This window comes from Rhinatrema bivittatum, chromosome 4 (assembly GCF_901001135.1).
Source record: "Rhinatrema bivittatum chromosome 4, aRhiBiv1.1, whole genome shotgun sequence".
In the NCBI taxonomy this organism is placed as follows: domain Eukaryota; kingdom Metazoa; phylum Chordata; class Amphibia; order Gymnophiona; family Rhinatrematidae; genus Rhinatrema; species Rhinatrema bivittatum.
This window is the reverse complement of record NC_042618.1, coordinates 44,159,980-44,187,505: the sequence shown is the minus strand read 5'-3', so window position 1 is coordinate 44,187,505 and position 27,526 is coordinate 44,159,980.

Below are 27,526 nucleotides of genomic sequence, written 5' to 3'. Positions count from 1 at the left end.
ATGGTAGGGCCTTGTCTTGGGCATCTACCTTGTGGGAGCACAAGGACCCCATTTTGCAGGACAAAGAAGGATTTATGGACTTGTTTAAATCCGTCTTCAATGACCCTGCTCGAACTGCTGTAGCTGGTTCTGCTTTGGTGGAATTGAAGCAAGGCAGCAGATCATTGGCTGAATTTGCCATCGAGTTCAAAACTCTGGCGGCAGAACGTCGCTGGGACCCCAAATGCCTCAAGACATTCTTTTGCAGAGGCCCGGATACCCGTTTAAAGGACGAGCTGGCTGCTCGCGAAACACCTGACTTGCTGGATGAATTAGTAGCTTTGGCCACTCGGATTGATCACCGGCTCCGGGACAAAGTGAAGGAACTCTGGCCTAAGGTGTTACCTGGGTTGAAACAGGCTAGTTCTATATCCACACCTCGGATGGTTCCAGTAATTCTTGCTGCTGATAAAGATGAACTGATGCAACTTGGTCATGGACATTTGACTTCCAAAAAAAGAAGACTTCGGAAAAAGTGCGGCCTTTGCATGTACTGTGGTCAGCCTGGCCATAATGTCTCTACATGCTCCATTCGTCTGGAAAATGGCGGGCCTAAGTCCTGCAGGAGGACTGTTCTTAGGCCATACCATGTCTTCTCCTCCGCTGTCTCTTCCAGTCTCTTTGACTTATGGACAGGTCACGGTTCAGACTCCTGCCCCAGTGGACTCAGGGGCAGAAGGCAACTTCATTCTCAGATGTCTAATGGAAGACTTAAGGAGTCCCTCTCATCAAGCTGAAAGATCCACTATTGTGTCATCATTTGAAGTGAGCTATGGATGTTCCCCAGCACCGCCACTTTCACTGAAGCTCAGTGACATCCCAGCAGCTCATTCCACTGCTGCTGATATTCATAACGCATTTCAACCACTCATACTCAGCGAATTTTCTTCCAAACCTCAAGATCCACCTGTCATCAATGCAGAGGACGACTTAGAATTCAAAGTCGAAGAGGTACTGGATGTTCGTAACAGAGGCAATACTTTTGAATACCTTCTGAAGTGGGAAGGTTTCGGCCCTGAAGAAAACTCTTGGGAGCCTCAGACCAATATTCTGGACAAAGAGATGTTTCATCAGTTACACCTCGCGCATCCTTCCAAACCCAAGCCTAGTACCCGCAGAGGAAATCGCCCTTTGAAGAGGGTACTGTTGTGACCGTCGCTGCCCGACGTCTCCACTACGCCCACCTTACTGCTTTGGCAACTCCCTCTTTGCCCGTGGGAAGTTTGGCTGCTGCAGCGTCCTCATGCCGTCCTCCTCTGGCGTCCCCGGACCGGCTAGACACTGCACACTGCTATGTTTCTCCAGAGCCTAAGGGTGCACGCGCAGCGCGGCCCCGACTGAAGTACCAGCAGTGGCGCGAACCTCAGGGGCATCCTCCTGAGATGACATCATCCGCACCAGATATTTAAGATCTCTGAAATCGCTAACGTATCAAGTTAGCAAAGGTTAGCAAGGACATGGGTTTCTCTACCTAAGCTACTCTGCCTCCACGGACTTACCAGGGGTACCCGCTCCTTGGGAACCTCGTTCCCAGACTTGCTACTGAATACCATTTCTGCCAGGAAGTCTTCGCTACCTTCAAACATCAGTGAGTTACTCTCTCTCTCTCTCAGAGCATTCCCTGGAACCAGGGACTCGCTCCTCGAGGGCCTACCTCATTCCAGCTCCTGGGCTGCTTCTAAGAGACTATTGTGTGAGGGTTACCATCAAGGTTCTGTTCCTGAACTCTGCATACCCTGCCTACTCACTATATTCAGTTTCTGTACAGCTCAGTTACCCAGGATCGCTGTTCCAGTATCTGAGGGACTACAGACCAGCCGGGCAATTCAGCTCACTACTGCCACCTCTGGTGGTTCCATATACTGTCTAATAAAAGAACTAGTGTGTGTCTGTCTCCTAACTCTGAGCCTCTCGGGATTTTCCCCGGGAGCGTGGTCATCTGCTACCGGCCCAAGGATCCACTCACAACTACCTCAAACACTAACAGTGACTCAAGAAGCACGAGAAGCTGTTGGTGTTAGGTGCTGTGAATTTCTGGATTTTGTCTTTTATTAATATTTGTACTGCTGAAATAATAAGTCATTATCTGGCTAAAATGTAGCCAAATAAAACAAATAAACAAAGGCAATAAAACAAAGGCAAATCCGGAGGTGTTCCAGGGGCATTCCAGGGCGGGCCTAAGTTATCCGGCTAACTTAGCCGATTTTTGTATGTATCTGAATAAGTTAGCCGGATAAGTTAGGCCTGACTCAGAGCAGGTCTGAAGTTATCTAGCCTTGTGTGGCTGGATAACTAAAGACTTAACCGGCTATACTCAAAAGGATATAGCTGGTTAAGTGAAACTGCACTTTTTTTTTTTTTTTTTTTAAAGAAAGTTGTGAGCCTATCACTTTCCTCTCCCTCCCACCCGATCTCTAAATCCAGCAGCCTCCTCCCTTCCCACCCCCAAAACCCTCAAACTCATATTGAAAAAGTACATTTTAAAGGTCCATGCCAGTCTTCCCCCTACCAAAATTTGCCCTCCCGGGCCCTCCATCCGAACACTAACCTTCCCATCCTCCTGGTACCATATAAATGAAAGATTTTCAGCCCAGATCATGGTAGCAGCCTACCGTGACCCTGGCCCGACACGTCAATCGTTGGTAGGAGAGCTATTCTGGAAGCATATTTTTCCAGTGTAGCACTTCTAGCATTGATAGGGGAGCCCCTTGCCTATTTCTTGAAAGCCTAGTGAAAGGAGGTTGCGTAAAACACTTTGCAGTACTTCACTGAGTGGTTAAAATGTAATAATGCTGACTGAAAACTGAAAAAAAAAAAATAACTCTAGCATGATCTGGAAAAGACAATTTAACATCAAGTTTCGGCAGAACTGAATTCAATGCATTTAGTTTTAACAGACAGCCAGCATAAGTATGACACATTTCTATGGCTCAAAAGATACAGCGCACACAAGAATCTATTAGTATCTCTCCTGCAGCAACGAATCTTGGTTTCATTTTCTTTTCCACACACAGATAAAACCTAGAAATGGCACCATAAAAAAAGAAAAAGCTAAGAGGGAATCAATTTTTGCTGAAAAAAAGTCTTTCTCCTGAGCCAGTTGTAGGCACTGTAAATATGCTTCCACTGAAACAGAAGAAGGAGCTGGGCAAGGTGCTTTGAGTACCAATGCAAAGAAAGCCTCATCCGTCGTGATAAGCACAGGGAGAGACATTTCCAAAGGCATTTGCCCCGGGTGAAACGGCTTTTCCATAGAGCCATCCACATGAGGTGCGGGTAAAACTTACGTGGGTATGTCGCGTATGCGCACAAGTGCGCCCAGACTAAGCGGAGGCATTCTCGGGGGCAGAGCTGGGGAGGGGTTTGGACTTAATGTGTGTAAACCCCATCCCAGGAGGCAGGCTGCACGCCGATGGGGGCCATAAAAGTATTTGTTGCTCTTTGGGACTGGAACATCAGGCTAGCTTTCTTATCATCTCTTTCTCTCGGGGGCCGGATCCTTTTATTATTGGAGGGAGGGAGAGGGCGGAGATTATCTCTTCCAGGGCCTGGAGTGCTAAGGGTGACTTGGATGCACGTGTCTCATTGCCCCTGGGTAGTGGTGTCTCTCTTTCACTAAGGGGGTCATTTTCCAAAGCGATCACACGTGATCGCTAAATGGGGGTGGTGTCGGGGCGGCGTCAAGACCAGAACAGGAGGAGTCGGGGCGGACGCCATGAAGACACTGCGGACAGCGAAAAGGTAAGAACCCTTTTCGCTGCCAATTTCGCGCCCAATAGCACCACCTTTTATGATGGCACTATTGGGTGCGAAAGCTGGCAGCGATCGCACCGCAGAGGTGCGATCGGGGCTTTCGCAGGCCCGCCCCCCTGTACCGCGCGATTCAAAGAGCCCGGCAGTATTAGTGAATCCAGGCCTAAGTGTGTGCTGATTTTGCCCCCAAAACCCACACTGTGTTAGTGTCCAAGTAAGTCTTTTACTGATGGGCAATCAATTTGTGCTATGAAAAGATGAACTGAATCCTCTGCACCACAAATTAGGGATGTGAATCGTTTTTTGATGATTTAAAATATCGTCCGATATTTTTTAAATCGTCAAAAATCGTTAAAGAGTGTGATACAATAGAAATTCCCCCGATTTATCATGAAAAAATCGTTAATCGGAATAGTGTCCACTAAAGGGAGTTATTTGGGGGGAGGGTGGGAAAACCGGCACACCAAAACAACCCCTAAACCCACCCCGACCATTTAAAACTAATCCCTTACCTTCCCCCACCCTCCCAAACCCCCCCAAAACTTTTTACATGTACCTGGTGGTCCAGTGGAAGCCCCGGGACTGATCGCCCGCTCTCGGGCCGTCGGCTGCCACTCATAAAAATGGCGCCGATGGCCCGATAAAAAAAAAACCCACCCGACCCTTTAAAAGCGCCCCCTTAGCTTCCCCCACCCTCCTGATCCCCCCAAAACATTTTAAAATTATCTGGTGGTCCTGGGAGCGATCTCCCATTCTCGGGCCGTCGGCTGCCACTAATAAAAATGGCGCCGATAGCCCTTTGCCCTTACCATGTGACAGGGTATCCGTGCCATTGGCCGGCCCCTGTCACATGGTAGGAGCACTGGATGGCAGGCGCCATTTTTAAAGATGGCACCGGCCATCCAGTGCTCCTCCCATGTGACAAGGGCTGGCCAATGGCACGGATACCCTGTCACATGGTAAGGGCAAAGGGCCATCGGCGCCATTTTTATTAGCACAGCCGACGGCCCGAGAACCGGAGGTCGCTCCCGGGACTTCCGCTAGATCACCAGGTATTTGTAAAAAGTTTTGGGGGGGTTCGGGAGGGTGGGGGAAGCTAAGGGGTCAATTTTAAAGGGTCGGGGTGGGGTTTTTTTTTATCGGCTTGGGCCTCACTAAAAAAAATTAGCGATGTGAATCGGAATCGGAACCGATCCCGATTCACATCTCTACCGATCTGATTTTTTTCTCCCTCCAGCCGAACCCGATCGTTAAAACGATCGGGCACACGATTCACATCCCTACCACAAATATCTCTCTGTTCTCTGACAGCTTTCCCCTCTATCTGTGCCTGGCTCTCAAAGCCAGTACAGGGAAACATCCACCTTCCAGGATTTGGAGTTCCCAGATGGGCAAAGTATCCTTCAGTGGGGCAGAAAACCCCTTCCAAGATGGTAAACCTGGCAACTACAGTCCTTGGCACAGAGAATAAAATCCGCTTTCCCCAGGAAGTGAAGATGGGTGTCCTCAGAGGCAAAGGGGTCACCAGAAAATTTGCTGCTGACATGTGACCAAAAAAGAGGTCTTTTTTGAGATCCTCTAATACAATTACATCTACCCCTCTAGCAGGCTTAAAATCTCAGCATTGACTCCAGATCATAAAATGTTAATTACAGGTTTATGTTATCTTTTTCACACAGTTCTCACATTAAATCCAGTATTAGAAGACCACCAAGGCGATAAGGGCTTGAGAACTAGTGGGGACTGGGAATGAGACTTGGGAGCTCTAGGACCACTGGGGGAGATGATGACCTATCATTAAAACTAATAGGGATGGAAAAATTCCTCACTCTCCATTCATGGGAACGTTTAATTTCCAGTCATGCTGAATTTGTCATGGATTAGTGGAGCAGCACAAACTTTCTTTACACACACACACACACACACAAAACCTAGGCAGGCTCCCATTCACACACATACGTTCACACATACACAATCCAGGGGGAGAGCGATGGGATGCTGGTGGGCTGTAACTGCCAGCACTCAAACAGCAACAACCCTACTTATGAAAAGGCAATGCTGCAAATATTACACTGCCTATTAGGAAAAATAGAATAAACCAGGCTGCTACAGATCCTTATATAGACACTACATGGTAGAAGGAAGAATACCTCACTTCAGTCACACACACAGAAAACAGACAGACCTTCGCCACATACAGAATAAAGAGACCATAAAGTATAAATAGAAACATGCAGAAAAAATTTGAACTAGAAACCATTACAAGCCAGACTCTGTATGAAGTGCAACAATGGGAAAAAAAAATTGAAGCATCAATTTTCATAAAACACCAAACAAAATTATGAGATATAAAACATTTATTTATTTATTTATTTATTTAAACATTTTTATATACCGGCATTAGTTGTGGACATCATGCCGGTTTACAGCAAACGGGTTAAGCTTGGAAATTACATTGTACCAGGGAAATCAAAAACTGGGAGGGGGGGTAACAAGAAGTAGAAGAGAATAGAAATGATAACAATAACATGGTTCCTCAATGTGAGAAGAGAGAGGATAACAAAATATGGTTCCTCAATATGAGGAGAAAAGAGTAGAAGCATAATGGTCTATTTTTGGAAACGGTGTGGTAGCCTTTTATTCTTGGTAGGCTTGCTTGAACAACCATGTTTTCAATTTCTTTTTGAAGTTGTTCATACATGGTTCGAGGCGTTGGTCAGGCGGCATTGTGTTCCAATGAGTTGGACCTGCTATGGAGAGTGCACGGTCATGTGTAGAGGAGAGGTGGGCTGTTTTCAGGGAGGGCACAATTAGGGTGCCTTTTTTGGTCATTCTAGTGGGTCGACTGGACTGGGGAGTTGTGAAAGGGAAATCTAGCCAGTTGGAGTTGTGGGTGTGAATTGCTGTGTGAGGGTTTTGTAGACAATATGAGAGGCTATGGGGAGCCAGTGTAGGTCTCTAAGGATGGGAATGATGTGGTCATATTTACGGGAGTTTGCAATGAGTCTCGCTGTAGCATGTTGTAGCATTTGTAGTGGTTTAATGGAAGAGTAAGGGAGCCCTAGGAGTAGAGCATTGCAGTAGTCTAATTTGGATAAGATGGTGGCCTGGATAACTGTACGTTAAAACATCAATCATAATAGTAAAGCCATACTAATGAAAAGAATAAATATTTTAAAATGGGTGACAAATAGAACATCCAATAATGAAAAAACGTATATACAAATTTTAAAAAATGGCAACCCCAGTCTGGGGTACGGTCTCAGTCCAATAAGCTCTTGACTAGCACTGCCCTGAAGTATCAGCGTTTTTCTGTGAGCTGCCTGTCTGATAAAACTTGTCATTTGGAGAGGTTGTCTTTCATCTCTGGGCAGATTTGTTGTTTACGTGTCTCTGACCAATCCCTGTCCTGGGGCAGCTTACTTCATTATTTTTGGAAAGAAGCTATAGCCCTTAAATTAAACAGGCATATTGGATAACTTGGGCCTGAATTGTTATTCTGGTCAAAGTTCTTCATCTTGTTTTTCTGTTGAAACATACCAGTCAGCATCCCTTATATGAACTTGGCATCCCTCTTGCGGAGTCAGTATTCACTTTTGGTTGCATACAATTGTGAAACATCTGATATCTCCTACAATGAGATACAAAACTATGCAAGACAGTTCATTACCTATTAGTATATTGAAAAATAACGTGATAAAATATGCAAAACTGAACAGACCTGTTAATTTTTGTGATAACATCCACATTAAAGTATTAACTTTAATGCTGTAAATTTACACAAAACTTATTTTCATGTCATTAACATGGGCTATTAATATAAGCTAATTAATGTGTGCTAACAGCCTATATTAAAAGTACTTTGGTGCACTGGTTAGATGCCTAAATATATTGTAGATTGGTCCCCTAAGGCAGGGATGGCAAACCTGTGGCTCGAGAGCTACATGTGGCTCTTTCATGTCCAGCTGAGTAGCAGGGTAGAGAGTAGGCACAGAAGCAGGAAGCACACTCAATAGAACATAGCAGAGAAGAGCCATTCTGCACCAGCCTTCTCTCCCCCTCCTGAACTGACAGAAGATTAAAGGGTTTTCTCTGCTTAACCCTATTCTACTACTCACCCTGCTTCTTCTCCCCGCCCCCCATCTGCAATCATCAACAGTGGAGGACAGGAGGGGTTGAGGTTGGAGTTGACAGGACAGCAAAGAAGAGCTAGTCAGCTCTCTGATCCAACCCTCCCCATCCTTTCCAAATCCCCAGGGCTTGGTTGGGGAAAATGGAGAGAGTGATAGAGGACCAGGATTGGGCGTTGTATGAAAGCTGTGTGGGAGGATTGAAGGTTGCCTGAGAGGGCCAGGGATGGGGGTAGAAGGGGTATGAAAGAAAGGGGAAAGGCTATGAGAAAGCCTGGGGAGAGGATATGTGAGCAAGAAAGTCAGCAGTTGTGATTAGGAGGAGGGAGAAAAAAAACAGAAGTGGAGTCAGAGTGGGGCATGAGATCAGCATGCAGGGGGCATAGAGAAGGCATGGAGAATACAACCCTTAACCAATATGCTTTGATGCTTTTAATGCAACTGCAACATTGCTCCCCATTTAGACGGCAGGGGGATAAGAGGAATTAAATTCAGATGACAACCGAGGGCCCCATCTTCCATGGTCTGGGATACTGTTATGCTGACATAAGGGAAAAAGCACAGGACTGCTGCTATGGCCAAGTCCTAAAGGAAACGAAGAACGCGTGCACTGGGGTAACTTGCTGGTGAGGCGGTTACTACCGTTAACCAATAAGCCTTGATACTTTTCATGCAACTCCAACATTGCTCTCTGCTTCAATGGCAGGGGGAAAGGGGGAATTGGAAACTGGGAGCAGAATAAGATTGACAAAGGCTGGTGGGGACAGGTTAGGGGGATTAGGAAAGAGACAGGTGTGAGAATTGAGAGAGGGAGAGATAGTGTCGGAAAGGGGGGATCTATACTCCCCACCCCTTCATCTTTTGAAAGCGTGAAGCTCTTGGCTCTTCGTCTGTGAAAGGTTGGCAACCCCTGCCCTAAGGAAACTTTCCTCACTGCTAGAGGGGCTTATGAAGAAATGATTCAAGGAAGCATAGACAGCAATATGAAGCTATGTTTTCTAAAACTTCCTGCAATAAAAACATCTTATCAATGCCTGTTGAATGGGCATTTAGAGTATAATACAGACATTTTTTTTTAAGATAAATAAGTTATGAATACACTGAATTATGAATGTATATGAAAGATGTGTGAATAGGGCTGCAGTTGAAGGCTTGACAATCGGTGCTGCTGCTGACAAGTTTCAGACTTGTGTGAATTCTACCCCTTTTTGTGCCTATCATGTGTCTAACATATGTGCATATGTTCTTCTAGAGTATCACAAAAATCAATGCCAGTGTTTTTTTTCTTTTCTTAGCTATTACTCTGATTTTGGAAACTTTTCCCGATGTCATTTATACCAGGATTGCTGGCACCAGAAAAGCGAAGACTCTGTATAGGGAGTGCAGAGATATTACTCTAATTAATGCAGGCTGGGTGTTAACAATAACTCAGAGAAACACAAAATAAAGACACTGAGATGTTATGAAAAATGTTTATTTTAAAAAAGATTGTAAGAAAATGTAAAGAAATTATTTCTGCAGCCCCCCTCCGGCCAATATGGAGCACATAAAATGTGAGAGAGCGTCTGGGGCTGGTTTCAGAGCATGGCGCCAGGCTCTCAGTGCAAGTTGAGTAAAGCGAGCGGATGGTGTAGAGGATCTGGGCTCAGAGGTAAGAGGAGACTATTTTCTTGAGCTGGACAGGGAAAACAAATCGTCTTATTCTCCCCTCAATGAACCCCCTATGATTGCTTTCTCCACGATATCCCCAGATTCTCCCAACAGTAGACAGAAGGACTGCAAGGGATGTGCATTCATTTAAAACAAATTAGGAAAAAACAACAAGTGAAGGCCATTTTCGGTTTGTCAATGACCTTTTATGAAAATACCCCCCACATTTTTGAGTAATTTCATGTTGGTAACATTTAAAATAAATAAATAAAAGGACCTCCCACAGCCCTCCATGCACCCTTATCCCATGCCAAAATTGGATCAAAGGCCTTCCCGAACCCCTCCGACACCCACTCCAGCCTCTAAAATTACAGCAAGACCGGGGTCTCCCTGAATCCAGCCAGGGCCTCCCTGCCTGGATCTCCCTGGTCCCAGCCAGGGCCTCCCTGGACCTCTCCCATTGCTCCATTAAAAAAAAAAAAAAAAGGTACCATCAGGAATTCATAGGCTTCCACAGCCAGGCTATACCAGCATCAACTTCAGTAACAACAGGGCGGCCTGTCTTCCAAACCTATTTGTGGTACTGAATTTGCACACATAAGTGGACGCGTGGAGATTTATCTTAGAATTTTATAAACTATGCAGCAGGAGCATTTTAGGGCAGGCCCGCAAGATATGCAGGCAAATACTTAACATGTCCTTGCGTGCACCTCTGCCGTGTAACTTTACTTCTGCTATGGAGGAGGTATGTAAAAAAACCCCAGCCATTTTGTTGGAGTTTAAAGAATCTGGGGTAAGTGGGGGGGGAGTGCAGGCTATTAAACCGGGGGGGGGGGGGGGGTTGGAGGGCCAAGCTCATCACTGGGCGAACTAATGGATGAACTGGTGAACATGGTCATGGCGTGGATGCAAGTCCATTCTAAAATGACATACGCGGTAGAAACTCAGTTTAGATGCCTGGGCACGCACACCCTTAAAATTGTGTCTGTGGCCAGTCTATTTTAAAACGTTCATGCATATGTGTGAGCAAGTTATAAAATGGCCACATTTCTGGGTGCACACGGCAGAATACATGTGCCAAAGTGGACCCATGCGCAGCTTTGAAAGTTACTGGCCCTCTGCATATTAACCCCGATTTATATGCATGAGGGTTTACCATAGTCAAAATACTTGCACCCATACTTGAAATCACCAGTTTGCCGATTTCTCTGCCAATTCACCCAGTCTGTCTCCAGTTCACCTAGACTCTCTAGCATTTCACCCCGAACCTCCACCAGTCTACCCAGGACTTCCACCCATAAACTGAGACAACAGACAAGCCCAATTTCATTTGCGCTAGTCAATTAGCAGGCATAATATTGTATGATCAAGTTGGCTAATGTATAGACGGAAATGTCTTATAAAACTGCAATTTGTACTTCTTGACCCCACCATGGAATGCCCTTAGAGTGCCTCTTTTCTGTGCTGGAAAAATGTGCACTCTGCCGGATCCAAAAGCTGCCACAACAACCAGCAGTGAGAACGCACAGAAATATGGAGGATATTTCTATCTGGATAAAATATAAGAACACTTTCTTGTTGTGACCAGTTTATTTCCATGAGAAGATTTGGATTTTGTCACACAGTACGAACGTTAAATCTTAGACTGTTAAAATAGCCAACTGTACCCCTGATGTAGAAATGAGAATTTCAAAATGCTGCACCAGTGGCAGGGACTCTTCAACTTAATTTGCACTTACTATCACCATTTTGAGGATAAACTTCATCTTATTTCAGATACATTTTTTTCTAATAGATTCTTAAGCTTGTGCTGTCTAAAAATAAGATATAACATTTTTCCATCCTCCAACAAAAGTGTTTTTATTTGCATACATAAAAAGACTTTAAAAAATGTTTTGGGGTTGTTTTTTTTAATGTCTACAAGACCATATGATTACATTTAAATGCTGTAGGTGAGCATAAGACATAAAAAAGTAAGTGAAGTCCATGGCAGAAAGCTGATGATCTTAGTTTAATCTAATTTACATGGCAGTATTTGAAATCATTTGCTTAAACCAGTTGAGTGAATTTTCCGGTAAAAAGTATGACAACCTACAAAGAATCCTGTTTTGCTTCAGAGCCACTTTAGCTACCAAATGCTTTGAGTATTTTTGCATTATTTTTTAAATATCTGCCAGATTTTGTTTTTCATAAGAAATACTACACAGACTCATAGACAATTTAGTGAATTCACTGGCCCTGTCCAGTCTCCCCAAGAATGTCAAGAGCTAGGCACAGTGAGGTACTTGTCGAAATGTAGCTTCCTGCTTACCAGACTTCTCATTTGTGGCAATGGGTAGAAGATTTTTAATACTGCACTGTTTATAAAAGCAATGTATATAGTGCCGAATAGCATGCAATCCTGTGCACGCTATTTAACATTCTTTATTGCTCAAACTCATCAAGTTTATTTCAAATCAGTGAAGAAATTCATTCCATGTAGAATTTACTCAACTATTATCAGCTACAGCAAATGCGCCAAGCAGACACCATAAATGTGACTAATTTATGAGACTTTATAAATATAAACTAAGGATAGAAAATGAATTCCTCAAGATATCTTAGTATTTATTGAAGATGACAGCACAGATATTTTCTGGATGGTTCTACATTAGGAAACCCGAAACATTATTATATCTGATCATTTTGAATTTTAAACCCAGCTTCATGGATTCATCATTTCTTGCCCTCTACTCCCTTCCTTCCCCTTCCCCCATGCCACCTCCAGACAACCCCAAGTAGAATTTTTGTTTCATGAATATGTCACAAAATATTTGCAAACCAGTGAATTTCTTTACCCTAGGCTTTAATGGTAGAAATTCTACACAAAGTTCAGAAAATGGTATCATTTTCCTGTTCTGCAGGTTGTTGGGTTGGGGTTTTTTTATTATTATTTTATTTTAATTAAAATTGAAAGAGCAAAGGTTTTGACTGGCCGGGTGGATCAGTGCATTGACAACAACCATACAGAAAAGCTCCCAGTTCAATCCCTAACTCAAGGCTTCTACTCTCTGTGTATTGGGGAACCTAGAGGAGTCCTAGGAGGTGATACGCACGTAACCCCAGGGCGGGATGGCTCCCATAGACTGAACCCAGGGGCACATAGAAAGAGAGATGGACCCTATCTGCACACAGTTCTCCACAGAAAGCTTCTCACATCTGAGTTCCAAGGCTCCAGTGGGGGAAACTTAGCTTCAAGGCCCTTTGGCATTAAACACTGTACAAGCCCCTTTTTCCTTCTTGGTATACAGCACGGATAATCTCCATAGTCTTTGGCATCACAAATCACACTGAGAGGCAAATGTGGTTTCCATCTCCTTTACTGACAGTTGATTAAATGACTGAAGAATATTTACAACATTCAAATCTGATTTTAAAAAAGTCAATGAACAAATAAGGCAGAAGAAAGATGAATACATTTGCAACCTCACTGTTCTAGTAAAATCACTGAATTTCTTTGGAAACCAATTCCTTAGTATTTTATTTCCTTATCTCTCCAGTTACTCAAATTGAAGAGAGCTCAATCCTCTTTCTACTCCCATATTTATCACATAACATCTCCCCACTGTAAAATGATTAAAATAAAGTCCCAGTTATTTATCAGAATGTAAGTCCCAGTTCCCATACCTTTCCTGAAGTTGTCTTAATTGGTTTAGATCTCTTTATGATAATGATAGTACCAGTGAGCACTCTCCTCTCAAGTGCAGCACACTGTAGTCTGCAACCAATACCGTTCTTCAATACCTTCAGCTTCTTCCCCCTGGCAATGGACAGAATCCACTTCTCCTTGGATGAAAACCTTCACTCCTCAGGCTCTTCCTAGCTGAAAGTCACCTCTTACCAATAGAGTGGAGCTGATTCCCTGGTACCAAGGGCACTCAGTTCCAGGTGGAACAAAAAATAGTCTTTTACAAGAAGGGGAAAAACATCAAGAGACAGGAAGGGTGGAAAAAACGTTCTTGCCTGAAAAATGAGGAGATAGTTACTGAATAAAGACAGCACAAGGTTGAAACTCCTCTGAATTGGGTCACTGACAGGTCTATACCCTGGAGGAGTGATAGAACACTGCCAGAATCATCCATTCCCCTTGATCTAACCTTACACAGGGAATGCCCCCAATCCTCTGTGAAGGAGTAGCAAGGATCTCACAGGGTACAACTCAAGATTTAGATCAAAAGCAATTAAACTCAGCTACAAATAAATCAGTCTGGCTGGCTGTTTTGAAGGACAAAGCCATGACCACCTCTCTTCCTTAAGTTAACAAAATTAAAAGAGAGAATACAGAGAGCTTCAGCCTTTAGGAATTCTCAACTAAAATCTCACATCCTAAAATGGTTCCTGGTAGTCAAAAAGGCTAAGGCTACACTATCTCAGTCTCCCATAGGGTGGGGAGGCACAATCCAACCCACTGTATGCTAAATCTCTCTGAACCTCCTCAACTAGTTAGTACACTCCTTTTGGTAAGGAAACCATGGGTTCTTTTCACTTATGATTTCTGGGATTGGCATGGGGCTCAGAACTGACAAATATGCCCAAGGATCCATGTAGACCTTTGACTGCCTCCTGGTCAACAGATTTACTTAGTAACTTTTTGTTTATATTCTACTAAAATAAGGAAGGTAAAAGGTGAGAAGATCTTTATTTATTTATTATTTAGATATTTATTTATTTTATTTATTTATTCCTTTTGTATACCGACATTCGATCGAGATATCACATTGGTTTCCAGATAACAGGTTGAATAGAGCCGGAACTGCCCTATTTTTACATTGTAACAAGATAACAGTTGATTAAACAATTAATATAAGGAACATTGTAACATATGGATAAAATTAAGATTAAATATTAAATGTGGGTATATAGAAGTGGCATATAGCCTATATACAATATGACTTGGTTACGAGTAGGGTGGGGGACAGGGAAAAAGGGAGGATAGAGAGGGGGAGGAGGGGTTATGAGTTCGTGCAGGGTAGAAGTTATGCGGTAAGGCTTTCAAGAGCGTTTATTTTGGGATGTTGGGGTTCAGGAGGGAATGCTTTCAAGAACAGCCATGTTTTGAGCTGTTTTTTAAAGACTTGCAGTGAGGGTTCGTTTCTGAGCTGAGGGGGGAGGGAGTTCCACAGGGTAGGGCCAGCTATTGTAATGGCTCGTTTGCGTGTTGTATTGAGGTGAGCATTTTTAAGAGTTGGGATGGAGAGGAGACCTGAGTTGGAGGATCTGAGATTTCTTTGTGTGATATATGGTTGGATGGTGTTGTTTAGCCAGACCATTCTGTTGTTGTTTATTTTTTTGTGAAGAAGGGTGAGGGTTTTATACTGGATTCTTTGTGTGAATGGCAGCCAGTGGAGGTCTTTGAGAGTAGGTGTGATGTGGGAGGATTTTCTGTGATTGGTGATAATTCTGGCAGCGGCGTTTTGTAGTACTTGGAGGGGCTTGATGTGGATTTCAGGAAGTCCAAGGAGGAGGGAGTTGCAGTAGTCGAGTTTTGAGAAAATAATTGATTGCAGTACTGTTCGGATATATCAAAAGCTTGTTTTCCTAGAGGAGAGGAGAGACAGGAAGGGCATTATAGAGACATTGAAATATCTCAAAGATATATCAGGCACAGGAAGCAAACATTTTAATAGAAAAGAGTGCTCTAGAACAGTGATTCTCAAACCTGTCCTGGAGGACCCCCAAGCCTGGGAAAAGCACAGATGATCCTAGGTGAGGGGAAAGCCAGAAATTGAGTGGGGTCAAAGGCATTGCACCAGGAGTGAAACTGGGCAAACTAGATGGGCCTTACGGTTCTTTTACCGGCCTATCTTCCTTCCAGCTTGTTGCAAGCTTCCAAGTTCTCTCCCCTTGTTGATTGTAATTTTTGACTTATTCCTACTCATTGTTATCTTTCGTTTACGTGGATTTGTTACTCTTGTTGTTTTTCCCTTTTGTTAATCTGTAAACCGATCCGATATGGTAATTTACTATGAAGGTCGGTATAAAAAACTGTTAAATAAATAAATAAATAAATAAATAAATAAATTTTGTTAAAAGAAGCATCAAAACAAATATTCAGGTTTCTCCCATTCTGTGCCTATGGGGAAAAAAAACATGGAGGAAAATTGTAAGGAAAATTGGCTAATCCAGTGATTTTAAGTCAACTGCAGTAATTGGAGTTGGGAAGGAATATTTTTCATTGATATAAAACCCGCTACAGATGCACAGTAGGGGGCTTTTTGCCTTCTCCGGCATTACCACACAGAGGGCCAGATTTTCAAAAAGTTATGTGCTTAGCCGGTCTTACGCATTGCCGGGCCTATTTTCAAAAGGCCCGGCGATGCGTGTAAGTCCCGAGAATTGCAAAAAGGGGTGGGGAGGGGGCGGGGTGAGGTGAGGTAGGGTCAGAGGCTCCCGGCACAGCGGCCATTTGCCGCTGTGCCGGGGATCGCGCGCCGGCAGTTGGCCGGCGCGCGCAACTTACTTCAGCCCCAGGGCTGAAGTAAGTTTTGAAATAAAAGAATAAAGAACAAAAAGGTAGGGGGGAAAGTGCAAGGGAGGTAGGGGAAGGGAAGGGAAGGTGGGGTGGGGGGGTAGGGAAGTTCCCTCCGAGGCCGCTCCGATTTTGGAGAGGCCCGGGAGGGAACAGGGGAAGGCAGTGCGGCTCGGCGCGGGCAAGGTGCACAATTGTGCATCCCCCTTATGTGCCCCGACCCCTGATCATCATATTTCTGTGCGCATGTTATGAAATCGGGTGTACACGTGTGCGTGCCGGGTAGCGCGCGCACATGTACGCCCGCGCGCAGGTTTGAAAATTCACCCCAGAGAGAACAGTTAGACATTGAGAAGAAAGCTGGGCACGATGGACATCTGATCTCCTTTCAGCATAACCGGTCTGCTGTATGTATGGAGCTGTGTAAAGAAGACAGACAGTGGCAGACTCTCTCTCTCTCTCTCTGTGTGGATCGTGCAATAAAAAGGTCCCCTTCACTCTTTTAAATGCCCGACAAGCACATTCACCTGAAAAACATAACACAATAACTTGCAAAGGTCTAACTTTCTAAAAGCAGGCACAGAGAGAGAGAGAAGGAGGTCACGGCCTTCACCGAAACTTGGCTCACCTGTTCCTTGCAGTTAATTTGCCTTGTCCTTTGGTTTTGAATTACACTATGTTTTTTTTTTTAATTCACTTACAAGGCCGCCATGGAAGGATCAATTCTGATTGAACTCCTTGTCCTCATTCTATAACCAGGGTAATAAGCCCTGCATTGATGTGTGGCTTTAAAAGCCCCGGCTCAGGCTAGTCTGAAATATTTTGAAAGGGAAAAATGTGCTCTTTAAAAAAAGAAAGAAATAAATCAGACCATCCCAGCAGGTCGGCTCAATTGACTTCTGAGTTGCTGCTTTTTTCTCAGTCTTGTAATCTAAAGTCGCTTTAGGCAGAAGCAGTTGGCAAGTGCAATTATTGATTTTAAAGTAACTCTATTCACACACACACACACATGCACTGCCATACCTGTACCATTAAGGATTATCAGAACTGGCCCTGTTTTAATGGTCAATTACCTTTATAGAGTTTTCCTATTTTCTCTCCCTTTGCAAAGATCATTTCCTTTCCTGGTTCTGTCACACCAACAAGGGAAGAAAACACGGTTTTCTCAATAGCCAAGCGGAACATCAGAAGAGCCTTTCGAATGAGGATGGCTGGTCTGGTTTCACCACCACATTTTTTTTTTCCCCCAGAACAGCTATCGTATTATCCTGTGATTAGCAACAAGTCACATAGGAAAGCCATTTTTTATTTGGTTTTCTAAACTCTCTAAAAAGAAAATCCTGGGAGCCTTGTACATTTCTAAAACACTGAACAGAAGGCTTGGGGGGAGAGCCTGCACGGAGCGGCAGTGACAACTCTAAGCCCCTTCCTTTCCCCGGGCAGTCTGGCTGGGAAAGTTCAGTCTTTATCTGCCATCATTTACTGTGATGCAATGATCTGGGCTGCTGAATTTTGCATAATTAGACTGTACCGTACCTTGCACTGAATAATACATATCTAGCCTCTTTTAGACAAAGCTTGCCTTGATGAGGCTGAGGCTGGCTTTGCAGCAGTAGGGAGGCACATATGCTACATTGCGCTTTAGAGTAATGGCTTAGAACTGTCTGCTACATGTAGCCCAAAAATGCTTTGAAGCATGAAAATCTGAAATGATTAACCTACTTGATTTTATACAAATGGACAGATATATGTATTTCCTGTGTTTTCTTTTTCTAGGAACACAGTCAATAAGTCATCAGGCACAGAGAGACACAGAAAGAGCCCCCCCCTGAGATTCTCCATTTATCTTGCCATTATTAAATGTTAATTTTGCACTTCATTAAGTACTTACTACTACAGTACGGACAAAAAAAAATGTGCATCTCATGCACTGCTGTAGGAGCTGCAGAGGTTACATTCCGTCTCTCTCGCTCTCTTCCAGTATTTCAATCCAGAAAGAATTACTCTATATAAATGCAGCTTCTGCTTCTCTGTCGGAGAGAGCTGTGTGTAAATAAGAGATCACAGATCTGATAGAATATATTCAGTGTGGTATAAAACTGTCAGACTGCAGAAGAACCACAGCTCCTTGGGTACTTCACAGTAATGTGACTTCTTAAGGCCCCTGAGATAGGCACCAGCATAGTGGAAGGAAAATGTACATTCTGAAAGACCTTCCATATTTCTAGAGTCTCTGTCTGGACTCCGTATCCCCAGTGGTCTGTCAGCCTGTCTCTACTATAAATTCCACTTCACTCCGAAGAGATTATGCTCAGCCATGCTGATTCTCTAGCCATATGAGAAATATACAGTTTCAGCAACCAGTCTTTTGCCATGAAAGAGTAAGAAAAAGTTTCTCTGGTGATGAACCTAAAAGATATTTGATAACCCTCTGTCCATATAAAATATGAATTATTTTGCAATTTGAAATAATAAAGGCCTGCACCTTACAAAGGTTTATTTTTGCTTGTATTGCTTTTCTGAACCTTCTAAGTACGTACTTACTGTAATCTCTTACAGGCCGATACAGAAAGAAACGCGGGAGAGCACGCGATACAGTAAATAAAAATATGCTAATTAGGGCCCGCGCCTCCTTTTTGACAGAAGCGGTGGCTGTCAGCGAGTTTGACAGCCAATGCGCAACTTTGCCAGCGTCAGTTCTCGGACCCGCTGACAGCCACGGGTTCGGAAACCGGACGCCGGCAAAATTGAGCGTCCGGTTTTCAACCCACGAACCGCGGGCTGATTTTAAATGTATTTACTTTTTTATTTTTAATTATTTTTTACTTTTGGGACCTCCAACTTAATATCGCCATGATATTAAGTCAGAGGGTGCTCAGTAAAGCAGTTTTTACTGCTTTTCTGTACACTTTCCCGGGGCAGAGAGAAATTAACGCCTACTTTTGGGTAGGCGCTAATTTCTGAAAGTAAAATGTGCGGCTTGGCTGCACATTTTACTTTCTGAATCGCGCAGGAATAATTAATAGGGCCATCAACATGCATTTGCATGTTGCGGGCACTATTAGTTTCGGGGGGGTTGGACGCGCATTTTCGATGCGCTATTACCCCTCACTGAATAAGGGGTAAAGCTAGCGCGATGAAAACGCGCGTCCAAACGCTCGTTAACAGTGCGCTCCGCCGGAGCACACTGTACTGTATCGGCCTGTTAAAAAATAAGAAATGTGCATGGAAGAATACATAATAAAGAATTTTTACATAAGCCGTCCTCATTCTGTTTGGCCCTAAGAAAGGGAGTGCCAGCTCCCAAAAGCTAGTCAGGAAATCCATTAAGTTAGTCCAATAAAAAGGTACTGTCTTGCATCATTTTTTTTTTTTTATTAATCGATATCTATTTCCACACTTATAAATCTTAGAAGGCAGATAACGTTTACAACCTGTATGTGTTAGCCATTTGCCTTGTTCTGTATCTTTTTATGACTGTTTGTATTAGGGCTCAGTTAGATGTTTAGGATAATGCGGGATGTAAATATTTTAAAGTAAATATATAAAATCTAGAGAAGATAACTAATTACACATTTGCCCAGTAATGTAGGCTGGATAGTGCTGTAACCCTTTCCTCCAGTGCACTGCAAAAGAAAGAAATATGGAACAATACTTAGAGCCATTTGCCTTTCCTTTGCGGGCCTTATCTCACAAAGAAAATACAGGTGAAAAACCCCAGCGGGCACGAGCATGCAGCCCTTTTGCCAGAAGATGTCTTTCCTGTTGCTATCAATCCATGAATTAATCATGTGCACACTGCACAGCAGAAAACATTTTTCCACTTTTATTGTTTGCAGTGCATATCGGGATAAATCTTCAAAGGCTTCTGTGATCTATGCAGGTAAAAAAAAAAAGAAAGTTACCTGGCTAGGTTGCCTGAATCCACACGAGTGCAAGATTACCGCATGTTTTTAGTCCCATTAGAAGGAGATATTACGAGGGGGGGAGGGGGGGATGATGTTTCAGAGGCATGGTTGAGTGCTTGTGTGCCCCGCCAGGCACCTTATTGAAATTTTACCCAATGTTGCAGACAGAATGTTCCACTTTCTTTCCAAGTTCCCCGGATGATTCACTTGTGAGGGGCCAGCAACATGATGGAGGTTTTGAATTCTCTGTGGCTCTTGCCGAGCTTTACAATATGCAAGAGAGTAATAATAGACCAAAATCCACCCTTGCAAAGGCAGCGCACAATTTCTCTCTATACAATTTGCTAGCTTTGTGTGCTGGTCACTGTCAGACACAATCCAAAAACCATATTTGTACTCACTTTTTGAGACATTTAAGAATCAACCTAATAATATTATAGTATTTTTATTTATGTCTCACACTGCCGAAAGTTTCCCCGAAGTGTGCTGCAATCAATAGCATACCAAATCAATACAATTCAAACATATCAAGGAAAAAAAAAAAGATTGTTTCCTAAGACTGTAACTTTCAAACTGGCGTGCAGGCTCACTTTGGCACATGTGTGTCAGAGCACGCCCAGATAAGCAGCCATTTTATAACTTGTGTCCAGCGGGGGGCCTTGATGTGCACTATTGTATTGTGTGTGCACACAACAAAGTGGTACCTTTAAAAGAGGCCCACTGGGGATTTGGCTTCACAGACCACTGCTGTCCCAATATACTTGAGTCTGCAAAACTACCCAGTGCCCACTGGCACTGATGCCCAGTGCACAGAGAGACTGAGTGAGTTCAATTTAAAAAATGCAGTTAACAAAATAGCTGGAATTGTTGGCACAGCAGGAAAATCGATGAAATATATTTTTTAATGGAAATTCTAGCAAACTAGCTAGAAATTGAATATATCTCTCCCACCCACAACACCCAAATCGTGCTTGCAACCTATCCCAGGGGGTGAATTAAGCAGCAAAATGCCACTGCTAGCAGCTTCTCTCAGTGGCACAGAGAGACCGTCTCAGATCAACTAAAAAAAGTGCTTAAAAAAAAACAGGGCTAGCTGGCACTGCAGCCAAATGCAGAACAAATATCTTTTTCTATCTAAGTAGCTAGCTTAACTAGCAATTGAATACAGATTTGTGAACTCAGACTAGCTCTGAGTACAGCCACCTTCCGCAGAGACCACCTCCCCACACCACCCCTTCAAAGAAAGTGCGTGGCACGCCGCATGCTTAAGTATATATAGTGCTGGGTCATCAGCAAAAGCATCACCGACCACTGAATGAGAGCGCGATTGGCTGCATTGCAAAGATTCTTATCGCTGATACGTTGCATTCTGGTCTCCTTGCCAACCTGTCCGACCCACTCTGACAGGGCTGTGAGGTCACTGATGACTCACAGGAAAGGGCTGGTTTTTGGCTATGGATACACCTAAATGGCGTTCTCCGATTTCAAATGGCCGCTAAGAAAAGCATGCGGCGCCAAACGTATGGAACTGATGATATGTTATATTCGTGGGGAATCACAATACGTTTCGCGACCGCACGAATACAACGAATATGGACATATACGTTACGGATTGCCAATACGTTGACAAACACCTTTACCATGTTATATCCATCTATACCATGTTATATTTATTTTACCATGTTTTATATATTTTTAACTCATAGACTTATTAACTGTTTTAGTAATAGACACTAATTTGTTACTTGGTTTATTCTGTTCAATGTAAATCCGCAAAATTGATGCGATAGTTACTGTTACTTGTAAACCGGGGTGATATGTATATTATACAGGAACCTCCGGTATATAAATCCGTTTAAATAAAATAAATAAAATAAAACGAATGCACACCCCTAGTTTACAATCTATGAGCAGAACTTTCAAAAACTCCGCATGGTGGCATATCCATGCATATATGGCTGCACGTAGATCTACGGTAGTATTTTATTACCTGCACATATAATATACGTATGTATTATAAAATATGCATATCTCCTGAAACTTATGTACTTATATATGCTTACATGTAAATACATGCAATACATTGAAAGTGGGTATTTTTCAGACCTGTTTAAAAAAAAATATGTGCAGATATTTTATGCATGAAAAAACAAAGTAGGACTTACAGGTGTAAAACCCAAATTACGTGTGCAAGTGGGCATATTTTAAAATATGGTTGTGTAACCAGTTTAACAATTACTCCACCAGTTCACCCAGTCCTTATCCAGGTCATCAAGACCTTCCTGTTTCTTCAGCCTGAACTCCCTCCAGTTCGCCCAGACCTCCCACCAAACCAATAATAAACAATAAACAAGTCTGATATCAATTGCAAGATAATTATCAGGAGCAAAATTACTCAAGTTGCCAAATGTATACGCACAAATATCTTATAAAATAGCAACTTACTGTGTAATTGTTGGCCCCGCCCCAGAACACCCCTAGACCTTCCCTTTCTTATGTCCATATATTTGTGTGCAAAACTTTTGACTTTTATAAAATGTATTTATTTTTATTTTAAAACATTTTTATTCCACACTTTCCAAAATCAATCTGTTCAATGCTGATTCCAAAATAACATACACAGTAAAATGTTAAACAGACTTGACTAGCACAAACTAAGAACAACATAAAATGCAACAATCTTCACTCATACGCTCTTCAAAATAAAAGACTATTATTGCTTCATGGAGCAATTGGTTCAGGAACCAATGAGAGAGGGAGCTATTTTTTATTTAATTCTTAGTGGAACACAGGATTTGGTGAGAGAGGTAACGGTGGTGGGGCCACTTCCCAATAGTAATCATAACATGATCAAATTTAAACTAATAGATGGAAGGGGGACAATAAGTAAATCTACAGCTCTAACACTAAACTTTCAAAAGGGAAACTTTGATAAAATGAGGAAAATAGAAAAAAAACTGAAAGGTGCAGCTGCAAAGGTTTAAAGTGTAAAACAGGTATGGACATTGTTTAAAAATACAATCTTAGAAGCGCAGTCCAGATGTATTCATCGCATTAAGAAAGGTGGAAGGAAGGTAAAACGATTACCGGCATGGTTAAAAAGTGAGGTGAAAGAGGCTATTTTAGCCAAAAGAGCATCCTTTAAAAATTGGAATAAAGATCCATCTAAGAAATAGGAAGAATCATAAGCATTGTTAGGTTAAGTGTAAAACATTGATAACGCAAGCTATGAGAATTTGAAATGAAGTTGGCTGTAGATGCAAAAACTCATAATAAAAACTTTAAAATATATCCAAAACAAGAAGCCTGTGAGGGAGTCGGTTGGACCAATAGATGTCTGAGGGGTTAAAGGGGCCATTGCAGAAAAACTAAATGAATTATTTGCTTCTGTGTTTACTAATGAGGATATTGGGAAGATACCAGTTCCGGAGATGGTTTTCAATGGTGATGAGTCAGATGAACTGAACCAAATCACTGTGAACCTGGAAGATGTAGTAGGCCAGATTGACAAACTAAAGAGTGGCAAATCACCTAGACCAGATGGTATGCACCCCAGGGTTCTGAAGGAACTAAAAAATGAAATTTCAGATCTATTAGTTAAAATTTGTAACCTATCATTAAAATCATCCATTGTACCTGAAGACTGGAGGGTGGCCAGAGTAACCCTAATATTTAAAAAGGGCTCCAGGAGTGATCTGGGAAACTATAGACCAGTAAGCCTGACTTCAGTGCCAGGAAAAATAGTGGAAACTATTCTAAAGATCAAAATCACGGAGCATATAGAAAGACATGGTATAATGGAGCACAGTCAGCATGGATTTACCCAAGGGAAGTCCTGCCTCAGAAATCTTCATTTTTGAAGGGGTTAATAAATATGTGAATAAAGGTGAACTGGTTGATGTATTGTATTGAAATTTTCAGAAGGCATTTGACAAAGCCGCTCATGAGAGGCTTTTAAAAAAACTAAAAAGTCATGTGATAGGAGGCGATGTCCTTTCGTGAATTACAAACTGGTTAAAAGACAGGAGACAGAGAATATGATTAAATGGTCAATTTTCTCAGTTGAAAAGGGTAAACAGTGGAGTGCCTCAGGGATCTGTACTTGGACCGGTGCTTTTCAATATATTTATAAAGGAGGTCTAGAATGGGTAGATGTGAATCGGTTATTTACTCTTTCAGATAATAGAAAGACTAGGGGGCACTCCATGAAGTTAGCATGTGGCACATTTAAAATAATCGGAGAAAGTTCTTTTTCACTCAACACACAATTAAACTCTGGAATTTGTTGCCAGAGGATGTGGTTAGTGCAGTTAGTGTAGCTGGGTTCAAAAAAGGTTTGGATAAGTTCTTGGAGGAGACGTCCATTAACTGCTATTAATCAGTTTGACTTAGGGAATAGCCACTGCTATTACTAGCAACAGTAACATGGAATAGACTTAGTTTTTGGGTACTTGCCAGGTTCTTATGGCCTGGATTGGCCACTTCTGGAAACAGGATGCTGGGCTTGATGGACCCATGGTGAGACTGCACCTTGAGAACTGTGTACAATTCTGATCGCCGCATCTTAAAAAGATATAGTTGCCATGGAGAAGTTACAGAGAAGGGTCACCAAAATGATAAAGGGGATGGAACAGCTCCCCTATGAGGAAAGGCTAAAGAGGTTAGGGCTAAACAGCTTGGAGAAGAGACAGCTGTGGGAGGATATGATAGATGTCTATAAAATCAGGAGAGGACTACAACAGGTAAATGTGAATCCGTTATTTACTCTTTCGGGTAATAGAAGGACTAGGAGCACTCCATGAAGTTAGCAAGTAGCACATTTAAAACAAATAGGAGAAAATTCTTTTTCATTCAATGTACAATTAAGCTCTGGAATTTGTTGCCAGAGGATATGGTTAGTGAAGTTAGTGTAGCTGGGTTTAAAAAAGGTTTGGATAAGTTCTTGGAGGCGAAGTCCATTAAGGAGGAGAAGTCCATTAAGGAGGAGAAGTCCATTAACTGCTATTAATCAAATTGACTTAGGGAATAGCCACTACTATTACTGACATCAGTAGCATGGGATCTACTTAGTGTTTGGGTACTTGCCAGGTACTTATAGACTGCATTGGCCTCTGTTGGAAACAGGATGCTTGGCTTGATGGACCCTTGGTCTGACCCAGTATGCAATTTCTTATGTTCTTAGGTATATGCACTAATTTTTATGCATGTAGCTCTTTGAAAATTACCTCCTATGCTTACAGTTAAGACAATGGAAGGTGGAGTAAGGAGCCTAAGGTCACAAGGAGTGGCAGCAGGATTTGAATTCTGGCTTCTCTGCTTCATAGCTTGCCATGCTAACCACTAGGCTCCTCCTTCAGTCTGCTATTATGAGCACCATTATTACTTTCTTCTGTATAAAATGGCACTGGCCAGCCTGTGGCCGGTGCCATTTTGTTTGGAACAATGTAATGACAGTGCGGACTCCATCTGGTGATGCCATTTGAAAAAGCAGCAGCAGTAGTTCAGGCACAACTAAGGATTACTCTTGCCCTGTGAAGATTTAAATGGGTTTTAAAGATGGCAGTAGGGCTGGGACCAAACAATTTTTTCTTTTGTTTATAATTTCTTTTTCTTTAATTCTGGTTTGTTTTTTTTTTGGGGGGGGGGTTCATTTCAAATAAATGAAATAAAACAAATCAATGAAAAAAAATCAAAACGGAACAAAAATAGGTCTGTGCATGCCCCTTAATTTACCCCAATCTGATGTCAGGAAGGTCAGTGACATCCTGCATTATATAAACACTGAGCTCCCAGTACTACAGTATAGACTAACATAAAAAGGAATTCTAAAAATCAAAAAAATAACTTGCAGCCTTAGATGGTAACTGATCACAGTGCTCATTGACATTAGTTTCCTAAATGCACAGCAGTCCTCCTTTATAAAGCACTCAGTGAAACCAAGTCTTTCCCTTATTCAGTCAGAATAACCCCTTCCCCCAGTTCACCTGCATGTCAGTCAGTCTTTCCTTGGGACTGGAATGGCCTTGCTGATTCAGCTAAGCAGACGTCCAGCAAGAGGTTCTTGACGACTTTATCCGTCTGGAAGACTCGCCATGCCTCACCTGCTCGCTTAGGGGTGTACGCTGACAATAAATATGATAATAGCAGTCACACATCAGTGGGAGAAGTGTTGAGCTTAGAAAGCACAGAACAAATTGCATTTCCCCTTATTTATTCAGTACAATAGATGGCACAAAGATGGTAGAACCAACCAACCGTTCTGACATGTTTACAAGGCTTTTAAATCATGAAATGGATTATTGCAGCGCTGAAAGTATTTGGCAAACACATTTTATGCACAGCACATTCCGCACTGAGAGGCAGGCTTTTTAATTTACATTTGTTATAAGTGCCTATCAGCAGAAAGGATAATAATGTCACAGAAAGAGCTGCGCCCTTGGTTCACGTAAACTTCTCTTTCACACATACACACACGTGCACGTATTCAGCTGGCAGCCCTTCCTCCTTCCCCTCCATGTTTAATTTAGTCCTCGTTAATCTGTAGTGCACAGAACACATTTGCTCTCCACCTGCCCCACCCGCTACTGTTGCCGTGGCGGGTAGAGTGCACAGCGGATGGTCCCTATAGCTCGCGCTCTAGCTTACTGCATGCTTTGGTGCGTGTACACCCAATGAAAAAGGAGAAAGGCCAGCTGGGAGACATCCACATAGGAGTGCATGAGCCAGAAACCTGGGGATCCAAGAGACGTGGACCTGATGACTGTCAGCGTGTACTTGAGAAGCAGCACTGAGGGCTTAGCCTATAGTTTAGTTGTGTCAGTTAGAGGCAAGTGAGCCCTATAGGGAGATGGATGTGCTGTTAGTTTTAAAATGAAATGCGAACAACAATATTTTTTATATCATGTTCTGTCATTTCCCATCTTAAAAGGTACAATAAACGAATCATATGTTTTGTTTATGTCGCTTATGTCCCTTTAGCGCATTTTAAAGTGACTCAGCATGTGCTATCCACAAAATTTAGAAAGCTTTGCCTGCTGTAAAAATATGTACCCACATTGTAGAAATATAGCATGGGTTCAAACAAAACAAATGATATACACGGGAAACCAAAATGATATAAATGACGTAAACCAAAACGAAAGTACTTATGACAAAAAAGAAAAGTCATTTCTTTCCATACACACCCCTACAGGTGACAGGGACTCTGTTGAGTAGGAGCTCCTGGCACATGGGAAGTGAAAACCACACTGGGCGGGGCGCCGTGAGGAACATTCCTAGTGAAGTGGCTGGGTGGGCAGCCAACAGGACCAGGAGGGACATCTGTATCCAGGAGGAGCCGCTGGTATCTGCCCATGGCTTGTCACCACTGTCTGAGGGCCAGCGCTCCGTGCAACATCCACAATCAGCTAGCTCAAATCAGCCTACCAAGGGGTGGGAGAAAAGTAGGGTTGCAGGACAGAGAAACCGAAGCTATTGAAAACCAAAAGTGTGAATAACGGCCTCCGCCTCAGGAACTTGAAACAGCATGGTATAGAAAG